Here is a 14,836-nt window from a genome sequence, read left to right on the forward strand (position 1 = left end):
ACTATGGTATTTTAAGATCTACCTATATGGACTCAAATGGATATCAACAAGTGGAAAATTTCATAGAAATTTTAGGGGTGAGAGTTTATAACAATGGGAAAAGAACAACTCAGAAAAGGAGACTGAGAAATCATGAGAAATGAAATGCCATCAATGCCGCTGTAGGGTCCATGGAGAAGCTATTGGGTTAGTATCTACTTTTTTGTACATATCCTCGTCAACAGCAAAAGAAATATATTTCATTGTACAAAGAACATCAGACCTAGAGAAAAAGTAAGCAAAACTTGAGAAGACAGATCCCATGTAAAACATCCCGAGCAACTGAATATTAAGGACACATAATCTGAAGCAAATTTCTTCTCATGGACACAAGAGGGAGAGAGAGAACATTTCTATTGTGTCTGTGTCTTAAAATCTGAGTTCTAAGGGAGCTCTGGTGGACTAGTGGCAAGAAGCTGCACTGCAATCACAAAGGTACATGGTTCAAAGCCACCAGATGCTCTGCTGGAGAAGGAGAGACTATCTCCTCCTGTACCAGTCAGATCCGATTTGACGGTACACACACACACACACACACACACACACTAAAATTGTAAAAAGTTAAAAAATAAAACAAAATCTGAGTTTTGGACTTTTAATCAGGAGGTCTGATGGTAGTGTTGTGAAGGCATCTGGGTGTTGATTAAAAAGTGGGTGATTCAGACTCACCAGTTGCTTCTCAGGATAAAGATGTGTCAGTCTGCTTCTTGAAAGATTTACAGCTTTAGAAATGCTATGAGGCAGTCGTGCTCTGTCCAGTGTGGTTACTATGAATGAGAATGGGCTCTTCGGCAGCGGGTTCACACAACAAAAAATACATTCCCGTCCTCTAAGGCCACCCTTGTTGGTTTTTCTGGTATAACAGCATTCGGAAACAAAGGCGTCCATCTATTTTCCAATCTAAGATGTCAAACAAGCCATATTTGAAGCATAGATGCAGATATCTCAATCTTCATTTTCCAGGTTGTAACTTTGAGCTTTCTTCACTTTTTCCCCCTACTAGACAATTTGCAAAACTGGAATACAAATGTGAACAAATTTTTTCCATTTCCCTCCCCCTTCTCTTTTAATTGAAGGTCACGTGGTTCCTCATTTTGAAGGTACCACATTGCATTTCTTGCCTTCTCACTAACCCCATAATCTGTGCATCCACAAACCAATGGAAGCATAAACCAGTGCCAGCAGAATCATAAAAGCAAACACATTAGTTCACCAAATGATCTCTGAAATGAACTGGCTGAGGTTTAAGGACAGGGGAATGTGAAGTTGAAGCTGGATGCATCGGTGCCCTTGATCCAAAGCAAATAGATTCCCGACAGGAGGGCAGTGACTGTGCTCAGAAGTGGACTCATCAGAGCTCTGTCAGTGCTGGCTCTATCACGCAGGCGTGGAGAGTCCCCTGGAGATAGGAGGCCCTTGTGTTGGGGATGTTCTGTGTCACTGGGCATCTATCTGACTACTTAGCCTCTGGGCTGCATTTTCCCTGAAGGAAGATAAAAACCAAAATTATTGACATGAGTGTTTGAACACTGAAAGATAAGGAGGACACTTAGATATTAAAAAAAATAAAAAAATAGAAGACTACTCTTAGCAAGGAAGAGACTATAGTCATAGATTTCCACTTCCACAGTCATCTTAGGAGAAATATCCAGTTTAAGAAAAGTCCTCAGTATAGGCTATTAATCCCTCAATTATGTGACAGGCCTCCAAGGACATTGGGTATATTGCCAAAATTGACTACAGATTTGTCTCATCTTTACATACATATATCTTTTCAAGATTAATTTTCTATTTCCACCATCATTATCTCCAACCTTGACTCCTGAATTGGTTATGGGACAAGGTTTTTATTCTCATTGCCAAGGAAATGTGTCCTTATTGTCTTGGACTCAATTATGATTTAAAATGACTTTATGGGATGGAATCGTTGTTGTTGTTGTTGTTGTTGTTGAGTGTTTTCAAGTCAGAACTAACCCACAGCTCACCCTCCAGTAGTTTTCAGAGGCAGTAAATAGCACAGAAGTGCCCATTTTTCTCCTTTGGAGCAGCTGGTGGATTTGAACCGTGTGCCTGTGGGACTGCAAGGCAGCTTCTTCCCAGTAGGCCACTAGAGCTCCCTCATGAGATAGGGTGGAACTGCCCTTTGTAGTGACCTTCTGGTATATTTCAGAGGCTGTGAATCTTCAGGAGAGAATACTGCTTGTTTTTCTTTCATGGACTGACTGCTGGATTTGATCTGCCAGCTTTTTTGCGTAGCAACCCAACAAACCATGCACTGTAACTGCAGGCCTCTTTGGAGAATTGTTGTTGTTGTTGTTGTGTATCACCGAGTCAGAAATGACCCATAGCTGACCCTCCAATGGGTTTTTGGAGGCAGTTAATCGCACAGGAGGAGACTGCCCTGCAGAGAAGCTGCTAGATTTGAACCTCAAACCTTTGGGATTGTAGCTCAACTTCTTGCCACTAGGCCACCAGTGTTCCCTATGTACTCTTTCCCTGGAGAAGTCATACTTTAAAAAAAAAAAAATCCAAACTCACTGCCATCAAGTTGATTGTGATTCATGACAATTAGCAAGCCTCCATTGAATTTCTGAAGCCATAAATTTTAACAAGAGTAATACCCCATGGTTCTCCTGAGAAGCCACTGGTGGATTTGAACTGTGGGAGTTGCACAGCCTTTTGATCAATAAACAGTACAGTATGGACTACGCCACTGTATTGGTGGTGGAGGTGTCAGGGGCCACTGAATCGCATCATGGTGTCTACTTAATTCTGTCTCTAGTTAGAGTGACTGAAGACATCCTCCATCCTGGCTACATCTCGAAGTATAGAAACACAACTCGAGTTTATGGCTACACTGATGACTTAACAATATTATATACATAGCATTGAATACCATCCAGTAAAAAAAAAGGCTTGCAGGCGTGCCTGTGCCTGTGTGCTGTAGAAGATGTGTATCTGCAGAGGGAAGGCATGAGGAAAGGGCATGGCAGTTGTCTTCACTATCAAGTGCTGCTGGAACCGAGATGCCCCATGAAAGTCTTTAACAAACAGCAATTTGTTCTCTTGCATTTTAGGAGACTAGACCAAGGGCAGGTTATCAGCTCCAGAGAAAAGCACTTGTAGAGTAAGTTCTCTGGGGATCTCCATGCCTTTTTGCCTTCCCCTGTATCAGGGGGTTATGTCTCACAGGAGCCGAGATTTAAAAGAGACACACTCCTCTCCTGGCAATTATTTTCTGGTGGTACTAACTTGGTAATGGTTACCCATGGTGGACAGTGTTGGCTGGAGCTTCCTGACTAAATCAAGCCTGGCAGCAGGAGCGGCATCCACTTCCGAAATGGTTTGCCTCCGGAAACTCTATGTACGAACAGTGCTCAGGCCTCTAGTTCATAGGGTTGCTATGAGCCATCTACGACTCAATGGCACCTAACAGCAATAATAACGACGACAGAGAGAGAGCTACGTTGGCCTAGTGGAAAGAAAGTTATGCTACCAAGTTGAACGAAGGTAAGTGATTTTAATCTGTGGCCCTCAGGCCGGGTTCAAATTGTTTTCCTGTCAAACATTCTTCTAGGTGGTATAGCACTGGCCTGTGCTTTGCTGTACAGAGGTAACTCGTGGCTGCTGTGATGCTGAACACTGGGATACTGAAGTGCCAAATGTGGTAATGGTTACCCATGGTGGACAGTGTTTGGTGGAGCTTCCCGACTAAAACAAGCCTGGAAGCAGGAGCGGCATCCACTTCCGAAATGGCTTGCCTCCGGAAACTCTATGTCCGGACAGTACTCAGACCTTTCATTCATAGAGTTGCTGAGTTGTCTACAACTCGATGGCACCTAACAACAACAACAACAAGGATCTCCGCTCTCACTTTGTTTTCCTCTGCGTTCTCTGGCAGCCCAGAAGTTAAGAAGTTGGGCTGCAATCCCAAAGGCATGTGGTTTGACTTTACCAATTGCTCTGCAGGAGAAGGTTGGGTATCTCCTCCCGTGCAAGGTACTGCCTCTGAAAGCTTGTTGGAGGGTCAGCTGTGAGTTGGTTCTGACTTGACAGCACACAACAACACCACCACCACCAGTGAGATAAAAGAGAGCTCTGGTGGCTTAATCCATACTATGTTGTTCAACCTCTCCAGAGATTTTAATCCACTGGTGGTTTCATGGGAGAAAGATGAGCAATATCCTTCATACAATTTACAGCCCCTGACAAATCTACTGGAGGATCAGCTACTAGTCAGTTCAACTTGATGGCAGTGAGAAAATGAGAGAAAAAGAGGGAGAGAAAGAAGCAAAGAGAAGGCCACACACACTAGGGGAACTGTCCTTCCATTTGTTTAGGGCCTTGATAGGATTAGGGCGTGTCGCGTTCCACCCTTAGTCCTCTCACAACTATTCGGTTTCTCAGGATCCTGGAGGATTCTTATATAGCTTCCATATTATAACATGATATATATGTATTTTTTAAATATTTTTACTGATTTTCATATAGTAATACCTTTACAGTATATTTCATTCATATTCATTTGTCCCCTACTAGTTTATTTACAAAATTTGAATACAAATTTGAACAAATTCTTTCAATTTCTTTCATCCCCCCACCCATCAAATTGTACAGTTCGAAGATTAATCACCTCTCCCCCTGCACATCCACATCCCTCAGCTTCCAGCCTCTCCCATCCCACCTGACTCCTGATACTCATTCTACAATAACGATTTTATTCAATATTTATCCTTACGGGACTGAGTTAGTTCACTCAGCATATATTTTTGATGGACATATTCAATCTATGACAGCAGTCTTACTGGAGGTTTTGTTAAGTTTCTGGGTATTTTGACGGTTAAAAGGATGGTAGAACCTGCCTTTGCCGTCTCCACATGATGATGAATTATCTCTGAAGAATGGGCATGGCACAAGATGTTCTAGAAAAATACCAGAGGAGACTCTTCAGGAGTGGCTCCCTTGCCTCTGTCAGTCAAGAGAAACCATACCATCCAGAAACAGTTCTTGGAAGAAGAAATGAAACAGGGTGCTGGTTCTGCAGTGAGAAATTTCTAGAACAGACATCCTGAGACATCCTGCCATCTCCCCCAGAGGCAGCAGGTGAACATCGCAGAAAGCCCTTCTCAAAACAGAGCCTGGTCAGTGTACTCACCCCTCACCGAGTCCCTTCGCCTGTCTCCTTTTTAATCTAAGCAGGTGACAACTTCATTCAGCTGTTAACAACAAGAGGAGGAATCGATTCCCTGGGAATGTCCTAATGCCTGCAGCCTGGGACACAAACCATAAAGGGAGACTTTCTGATTCCAAGTGAAATTATAGTTTGCCCTCCGAGATTGCACAATAAATCAGAGAGGAAAAAAGCAGCCAACACAGGACTCCGGGGTCACCAAAGCGATGTTGACACATTACAATAATGAGAACTTGAAATACCTCATGCCCTATTGATTTTTAAGCTGAATCATTCCCCCTGCAGAAGATTACAAGACTCTGTCTTGGAATCACGGCTCGCACAGGAGATGCTGATGAAAAATACACCCAGTGCAATCAAAATGAAAAGCTTGGCTTCCACTTATTACGCATCTAATATCATTGCCCCTAGGTGTGTGATAGGCACTTCACCTACAATGGGGAAACACACACACACACACACACACACACACACACACACACTTCTTTATTTTAATTGCAATTTTTCATACCTTTTCACACAAGCACTTTGCTCTGCCTATACAGAAAAAAACGCCCCAAAGAAAGCAGGTACAATGGCTCAATTAGCACACAAAGGGCAACTGCCTTGTGCTTTCCTAATTCCAGGGTGGCTTTCACGTTGCCTGCATCACCATATCATTTTGAAGAACGGAAAAATCATGTCCTAACAACCAACTAATTTCCGAGTCAATAGGAAGAGATTCTTCCTTGAGCAACCAGCAACCACAATAAACAAAGAATGGCTTGCTTTCTTTTTTTTTAAAAAAAAAAACAACAACCCAACAACACAACAATCCCCCCAAAAAAGTATACTTTGTGGAGCTGAATAAACATGGTTGTAGGAGGCAAAGGCGTGACATAAGTTAATTATTATCCTGTCGCACGATCAGAGAATGGTAATAATTTCATTTCTCTGTTGCATTAGCTGTAAATCACTTTTGCCACTGGAGTTTTCTGGGGGAGAAGGCATTACAGAGTGAACGCCTGCAGCCCAGCATCTTCATACCTGTATTCATATCTTGGAAGCAGGAGTGGCATCCACTTCCTAAATAATATGCCTCCACAAACTCCATGAATGTTGATAAATGTTGATAGTTGGAGAGGGGCTTCAGGCCTTTTGCTCATAGGGTCGCTATGAGTTGTGCTTGACATGAAGTTGTGCTTGACTCAAAGGCAGTCAACAACCACAACAACATTCATATCTTAGCTGGAGTTCCTGTAAGATCTAACTTACAGCCATTACTGTGTTCATGGCCCTGACAATCACTCATCAAAAAATTGCTCATGCATTCTGGTTTTAGCAGAGAAAGGACCATCAGGAAGAAAAAGCATTTTTCAGGAGACACCACAATTAATCACATCAATCAATCATAATAAATGTTATAAAACAAAATGTGTATGAATGATTGAATGAAATCTAGTGTGATTTGTAAACTCTGACCAATTCTAAGTGGGAAAGAAAATGGAATAGCATTGTATTGCAACAGTACAATTTCAAAGATGGTTCTATTAAGATAGATACGAGTTCAGTATTCTTTTATAGTTTGGTGTATGTGGTGGGTGTGGATTGCTGGGATGCAAGAAGTGATGTTACTGGCATTTCATGTGCTGGTAAGCTTGTCCCTGGTGAACAGATTTCAGTGGAGCTCCTAGGCTATGGAAAAAACAGGAAAAAAGGTCTCCTGGACCTAATTTCAAAAATTAGACAGTAAAACCCCTATGCATTACTTCTTACCAATACCTTAATTCTTCTTCAGTCTTCCCTATCCACAGTCCAGCTTTGGTATATATAGGAGGCAATTAAGAATACCAGCTTGGGTCAAAAACACCTTAGACAAGGTATTATCTTTGCTTTACAACTTTAAAAATGTGATAACTAGGGAACTCTGGTGGCCTAGAGGCAAGAAGCTGCACAGCAATCCTGAAAGGTGAACACAGTTCGAATCCACCCGATGCTCCACTGGAGAAGGAGAGGCAATCGCTTCCTGTGCCAGTCTGATCCAATTCAATGGTACCCAACAAAGGGGAGAAATGTGATTATCTTTGCATTTTAACATTTTAGGGATATCTTTTTGCAGCAGATCTGCCCATTGCAATGTGACTTCTCAATTGTTGCTTCCAGGAGTGCTGATTTCAGATTCAAGGAGAATGAAAGAATTAGCATGAGTCCTTTCTCCTCTTACCAAAATGTTGCTTATTGGTCCAGTTAGGAGAGACTGTGGTCTTGCCTCTCTATCAGTAAGTACATCTGTGTTCTTCCCTTTCAGCAAGCAAGGTTGTGCCATCTCCATAAGGTAGGTTGTAAAGAAATCTTCCCCTGATTCTTACGTCTGGGAGCCTTGGTGGCCTAGTGGCAAGAAGCTGCGTTGCAATTCCAAAGGCACACAGTTCCAGGCCACCAGCTGCTCCATGGGAGAAGGGTGGACCATCGCTTCCCATGTGACTAAGTGCCTCTGAAAACCCATCAGAGGATCAGCTGTAGGTCGGTTCTGACTCGAAGGTACATAAAAACATTAACAATCCTGACACCTCGTTCTTCAGATAGCCCAGCTTCTTAGATTATTTTCTCAACATACAGATTTGGTAAGTAGAGGGGAAAGACACATTCCTGACATACCTTTTTCCTTGTCTTAAATATGTCATTTCCCTTGTTATGTTTGAACTCATAGTCTATGTACAGATTCTGTATGAGAACAATTAGGTGTTACAGAATTACCATTCCTCAAATTCCGATCCATAATCTGTTCTGATCCACACATTGGAATGCCTTTTCATAGTAAGAAACAGGTATACAGCTTTCTGGTATTTAGTCTCTGATTTAAGTAAAGAGCCATTTGATTGGCAGAGACAGCCCGAGTTCTGTCTTTTGTACTGAATCCAGCTTGAATTTCTGCAAGTTTCCTGTTCATATATTATTGCAATTGTTTATTTCCAGCATAATTATATTTACAGGTGAAATTACTATTATTAGATAATTTGCACATTCTGTTGCATGATCTTTCTGTACAATGGGTACACACAGGATTCTCTTCCAGTCAGTTGGCTACGTAGGCATTTTCCAATTTTTTTACCTTAGATGAGCAAGTGTTTCCAAAGTTGCATCCATTTGTTGAAACATCATTCCATCAATTCCTAGAGCCTTGCATTTCTTCAATGTCTTTAGCATAACTTGGACTTTTTCCTTCAATATCATCAGCTATTGACCATTATGCAACTTCCTGAATGGTTGACTATTGGACAATTCTTTTTGGAACAGTGACTCTTTGTATTCCTTCCTTTTCTCTTTTTATCCCTCTGCTTCCACCCACCTCCCCACTTTGGATCCTTATACTCATAATGGTTCTATACAATATTTGTCCTTGTGGGACTGAGTTATTTCACTCAGCATCATCCTCTCCAGTCTTGCCCAGGTTAGGTAATTTACCAAATCGTTGCTCCTGCGTGCTGTGTAGTATTCCACTGTGTCAATGTACCATAATTTCTCAATCCATTCTTTTGTGGTTGGAACTCTCTCTCTCTCTCTCTCCCTCTCCCTCTCCCTCTCTCCTCTATCATACAGTATTTTGCTATACAATATTTCAACTCCAGGCTTAAATTTTTTTCCCCCCAGTTCTTTCAGCTTGAGAATCACTAAACGTACTTTTTCCCTTTTGGGTTTCTAACTCAGGCTTCTCACATTTCATTTTGGCCTAGTGGTAAGAAGCTGCACTACACTCCCAAAGGCACATGATTCTGATTTACCAGCTGCTCCAAGGCAGATGGATGGGCAATTTCTTCCTATAAGATTTACAGCCTCAGAAAACCCACTGGAGGGTAAGCTGGGTCGGTTCTGTCTCACCAGCACACAATACAATCTTCGTGAGCTTGCTTTTGAAATCATTTGTTCAGCTCTTTTATAGCACCATTTTTCTCATTCACTTTAGCTACTCTACATTCAAGAGCAAATTTCAGGGACCCTAATGACATCCATTTTGGTCTTTTTTTTCTTACCTTTCCTTCCAGTGACTATTTGCTTTCTTCATCTATGGTGTCCCTGATGTCCTCACACAGTTTATCTGGTCTTTGGTCATTAATGTTAAATGTCCTAAGTCTACTTTTTTAAGAAAGTCTCTAACTTAGCTTGGCATATTTGGTGTCTCATGACTTGTTTTCATTTTGTTCAGCTACAGCACAAACTTACATATGAACAACTGATGGTCTCTTTTATAGCTGACCCTGGCTTTGTTCTGACTGATAATACTGGGTTTCTCCATCGTCTCTTTTAACAGAATTGTCAATCTGAGTCCTGTTTATTCTAGCCAGCTAGGTCCATGCATATATTTCCTGTTTACATTAAGAATAAGGTTATTTCCAACAATTTCACATTCCAATAACCAACAATAGTCAAAGCATCTTGATTGCAAGTTTCATTCATTTCAGACTGCAGAAACTGGTTAAAAAAACCCTTCAACTTCTTCATTTTTGGCATTAGTGGTTGATATGTTAAGTTTTCTTAAAAGCACTATTAACTGCTCTGCTCTGTAGAATTATCGACTGATGGCACTGCATCTCAGAATAGATCTTGGAATGTTCTTTTTTCATAATGAAGTCAGGTGATGGCATGCTTCTTCAATTTGTCATTCCTGGCATAGGAGACCATACAACGTATTCTAAATGACCAATAGCAATCCTTTTCAGCTCTATGGACCTAACAGTCTCTCTAACACAAAACCAATCTTCCCAACCTAACACAGTAATCTGACTTGCACAGATATGGAGCATTTCTATGAAAGCCGGTCTTTCTCTCTTGCATAACCTGCTTGTTCCTCCCTTTACTATGACCGATGATGTCATGCCCTTTTCACAGGTATGCACTTCTAGTTCAACTCCCTCTACATTCTGCTGTTTAATTACGTTTATCAGTCTCAGAGTTTGCTGCTGTTAGCTTCCATCAACTTGGCCCCTCCCTCAGAGCAACCCCTTGGATAACGGACCAAGATACTGCTCCGGCACCATCCTCAAAACTGAACTCAGATGCTACTGTGGTCCTTTGTAGGCTTTTCATTGGCTTGTTCTTCGAAGTAGATCACTAGGTCTTTCTTCCTAATTTCATTTCTTTATTTTTGTCTGGAAGTCTCAATGAAACCTGTTCATCGTCATAGCAACACACCTGCCTCCTCTAACAGATGGGCAGTGACTGTGGATGAGGTAGACTGGCAGAGAACCCAACCTGGGTGTCCTACATGAAAGGTGAGGATGCTAACACTAACACGCCACGGTTCTAATGACGCAGAACAACTGCCTGGAATGGTCCTCTGTGGGCCTGGCTCCAGTGGAGTCTTGGGTCCATACCTATGGCATCCATGTGATTATCAAAAGGGTTGAATGTAAGTGACATTCCTGAATCTGCGGAGATTAAAACACTTCCTGTGACAATGGAGCTGAGCTACTCTTTAAACCTTGAAGCAAAACTAGCTTTTGAAGTCAGTGTTGAACCATACAGCAGGGGAGCTCAAAAAGGTAAAGAACATTACCTTTGAGTACTGCGCCTAAAATAGCTGCGTGAGTTCAAATGAGTTCACCTTATACTCTAAAACATTGGTGGGATATATGGGGGCAGTGAGACCAAATGAATAGGAGTGAAACAGTACAGAAATAATGGGAATGCTATCACAATGTGAATAAGATAATATAATATATAATAAGCATTTGATTAGACACTAATTCATGGCATTCATCAATTATAATTAATGCTGTAAAACAAAGTATCTACGAATGATAGAATGAAAATGAAGATTTATATACTTTCACTCAATTTGTTTTAAAGTTCAAAGAATGCTTAACATGTTTTACTGCATATGTTTTCACCAAAAAGATAATATTGAAAAAGAAAGTAAATCATCAATTTTAGGAACTTTAACATGCTTGTAGTAGAATTTAACCACTCATTGCTGTTGGCTGCATTCTGACTTCTCCTTCCATTGGTTTCCCAAGGCTGAAGATTCACCAGATGTAAATCTTTGAGGAGACTGACTCATCTTTCTATCCCAGAGTGGAGGTGGATGTGGACCACAGACCTTTGCGCCAACAGGCCAACTCTTAATGCACAAGGCCATTATCACACTTAGACTACATACACTAGAGTGTTCAAAAGTGGCTCTTAAGGAGGGCTCTGGAGGTAACTTCCCATGATATTGTTGAGCTATGATACTTTAAAGAATGGTTTTGTCTTCAGACAAAATCCCTTCTAAAAGCTTCCTTTGGGTTTAGAGAAATAGCTGACTGCTATATTTAGTTTCCAGGGTGAAAAAGTAGTTGTGAACTTAAGAGCTTTCAGAGAAAGTTTGTAGAAGAAACTCAAACCTAACAACTCAGTTCAACAATCTTTGGCCAATATGTCTCAGTAAGTGTCACCCCAAGAAGACCCAGGGGTCTTGACAGTATAGAGGAAGCCCCTATAATTTTTTTTTCTTAAATTAGTTATAAGATAGCATGGTAAGAGGGATTGCTGTTGATGGAGATTGTTGAATCCATCAGCAATGTCTTGGTAAAGTCTTGGTCCAATGGCTTTACTTTCTCAAAAAACAGTACCTTTGTCTCTCAATTGCAGACAATGACTATCTCTGCCTATGGCCTGTGAGACAGCCTATGGACAACACCTTGAATAGTGCTTTCAGGTCTGTACACACTGCACTAAGCTGTTAGATTTGATCCCCCCCCCCCCAGGACATCAGTACCTTATCTTGAAGGCATATGTTTTGATTTTCTGAGACTGATACAGAGAAGGCCACTGTAGCACGGTACCAGCTGCAATACTGTTTGTGCCACTGAGCTGCCCCATAGGGTTACCCAGCTATCTTTATGGAAGGAGCTCAGGTGGCTCACTGCTTTGCATATTGCTCTGCTAACCAAAAGGTCAGTGGTTTGAATCCAGTAACTAGTCCTTAGGAGAAAGATGGGCAATCTTCTATTCATATTTCTTTAAAAAACAAAAACAAACTAAAAACCTCAAACTCATTGCTGTGGGGTCAGAATCAACTCATAGGTGTCCTTCCAGGAGGTTTTCAGGAGACTCTAAATTACATGAGAGGAGACTGCTCATCTTTCCACCCCCGTGGAGTTATCTGTGAAGATTTACAGCCTTGGAAATGAAGACGAGGATAAGTATGAGTCAGAACCAACTGAAGGGCAGTTTGTTTTCTTTTTCTTCATCTTTAGTAGAATACACTGTCAGGTCTTCACTCCCATGGAGCTGCTGCTGGGGGGGGGGGGTTCAAACTTCTAATCTTTCATTTAGCAATTCAGCACGTAACCAGTGTGCCTCGGATAAGTTCACCTATATCAAGATGTTCAATCAGGTAGTCAAAACTGATGCCAGGCTAATTGTTTCTCTTCCTGAATTCTAAGATTCAAAAAATAAGATAAAGCCAACTGCCATCAAGCCAATTCTGACTCATGGTGACATCATGAGTTTCAGGGTGGAACCGCACAATATAATTTCTCAGCAGTTGTAACCTCTCAGAAGAGATCTACCAGAATTTTCTTAGAACAACAGAACTGCCTCAAAGATTTCCAATCTTTCCTGTAACATTTACAGCAAGGGATTAAAGGTGTTTTCTCCTCCCTCTTAGGACAGCCCCTGGTGAATCAGAACTTCCAACTTTTCACTTACCAGCTGAGTGCTTAACCATATACCCTATTAAAGCTTTTGTTGTTGCGGTAGGTGCTGGGAGTCGAGTATGACTCATAGCAACCCTATGACCAACAGATCTGAGCCTTGTCCTATCCTGCACCACCATCTTCCTCTTTGACATACGTTAGTCCATTGCTGCAGTCACCATCAGATCAAGAAATAGTTCCAACTGCTTAGAAACACAATCTAATTGCAGCAGCAATACAAATAGCTGGTTCATAGCAGGTTTTCCATCTACTACTTCAAATTAATAATAATAATTTACATACATAATCATTATTCTTGAAATTATTAAATAAAGGGAATTTTGGTGACCCAGTGTTAGAAACTGCACTGCAATCCCACAGGCAGAGAGTTCAAATCTACTAGGTGTTCCACGGGAGAAGGAGGGGCAATATTCTCTGGTGTGATTAAACTGCCTCTGAAAAGCCACTGGAGGGTCAGCTATGGGTCATTTCTGACTCAATGGTACACAGCAATAACAACAATCCACATAGCATAAAAATATTATAGGGAGCATATGAGATGGACTTCAGAAGTCTCAACTATTAGGTTATACCACTGTTGCCTTTCAAAGAAGTGTCGTCTTTTCCTCTGTTTATATCACCAATCTAGTAGAAACGTAAAGAACAAAAATCAGGGAAGAGCGTGTGTCATTTTAAAGACTAAGGCTGGAGACTATGCCCTCCAAACCCCCCTGGCCATTTTGAGCAAGACACTCCAGGAGTGGCACATATCTTTCTTGTTAACATTCCATGGAATCTTTCCATAAACAGACGCTTGTTCTTGTCGTCAACATTTTGCCCTGTCACTGCAACAGATGGCTTTACACTGGAGCATATGAAAATATTAAATACTTCATAAGCCTGGTGGAAATATGAAATGCCTTCGGAGGAGTGAAGAGTTTCACGATTAATGTAAAACAGCTGCACGGGGGTCCCATAGAAACAGGCTTGGAGTAGGGGAGCAGAAGTTGGTCCTTGTAAATCCTACATTTTCACCGGGGCTGAAAGGGGAAGTGTGGTTTATCATAAGTGAGAGGAATTCCTCCTACTGAGTGTTGTCTGGGGTCTTTAAAACCTAAGAGTGGACATCCAAGATATAACAACTGCTTTTTAATTGTCTGAACCAGTAAAGAAAAGAAGCCCAAGAACTAGGACAAAGAAATGATTTACCAGTCCTACCACCACCATTAATTACTTCCCCCTTTGTCATGAGACCAGAAGAGACGGATGAGGACTGCTTAGCGTGACTGAACATTTTGATAAAGACTGAACAGACGGATCCTGATCCAGAGGGGGAAAAATGTGAAAACAGGACATCAAATTCCTAAGGAAACCAGACTTGGTGCCTCCATTCCCACTGGAGGAACTTAACTCTGTTCATTCCTACTGGAGAGAGTAGAAAGCCATTGTTTTGAAAGAATGTTTACTCTTCCACCAAAACTATTCTAAGCAGTTGTACCAATAAAATAGCAATTTAGCTCGGTTAATAAAGCTTGCACATGTTGATCTATTTTTTTTCTTTTTGAATAAATTTTTTTTTAAATTTTATACTGGTTTTCTTAAACATTTCAGATAAATTGTTTTCCACATTGGATCTTTCCCATCTCCTTAAATTGTGTAACCCTATGATTACCCGTCCTACCCTCTGCTCTCACTCCCCCCTTAGATCCTCATACGTGTTTTACTAGTTACCTTTCTATTTCTATAATAATGACCTTATACACTATTTGTCTTTAAGGGACTGAGTTCACTTGATGCTCTACAGTCCCTCCCAAGATAGGCAGTAATTTTCAAAATCATTACTCCTGCTTGTTGTTGTTATGTTGTTATGTGCCATCGAGTCGCTTGCGACTCACAGCGACCCTATGTACAACAGCCCTAAATTCTGCTCTGTCTTGTGCCAATCGCA

This window comes from Elephantulus edwardii, unplaced genomic scaffold, assembly GCF_000299155.1.
Source record: "Elephantulus edwardii isolate Elephantulus edwardi_28Jun2011 unplaced genomic scaffold, EleEdw1.0 scaffold00162, whole genome shotgun sequence".
Classification (NCBI taxonomy): Eukaryota; Metazoa; Chordata; class Mammalia; order Macroscelidea; family Macroscelididae; genus Elephantulus; species Elephantulus edwardii.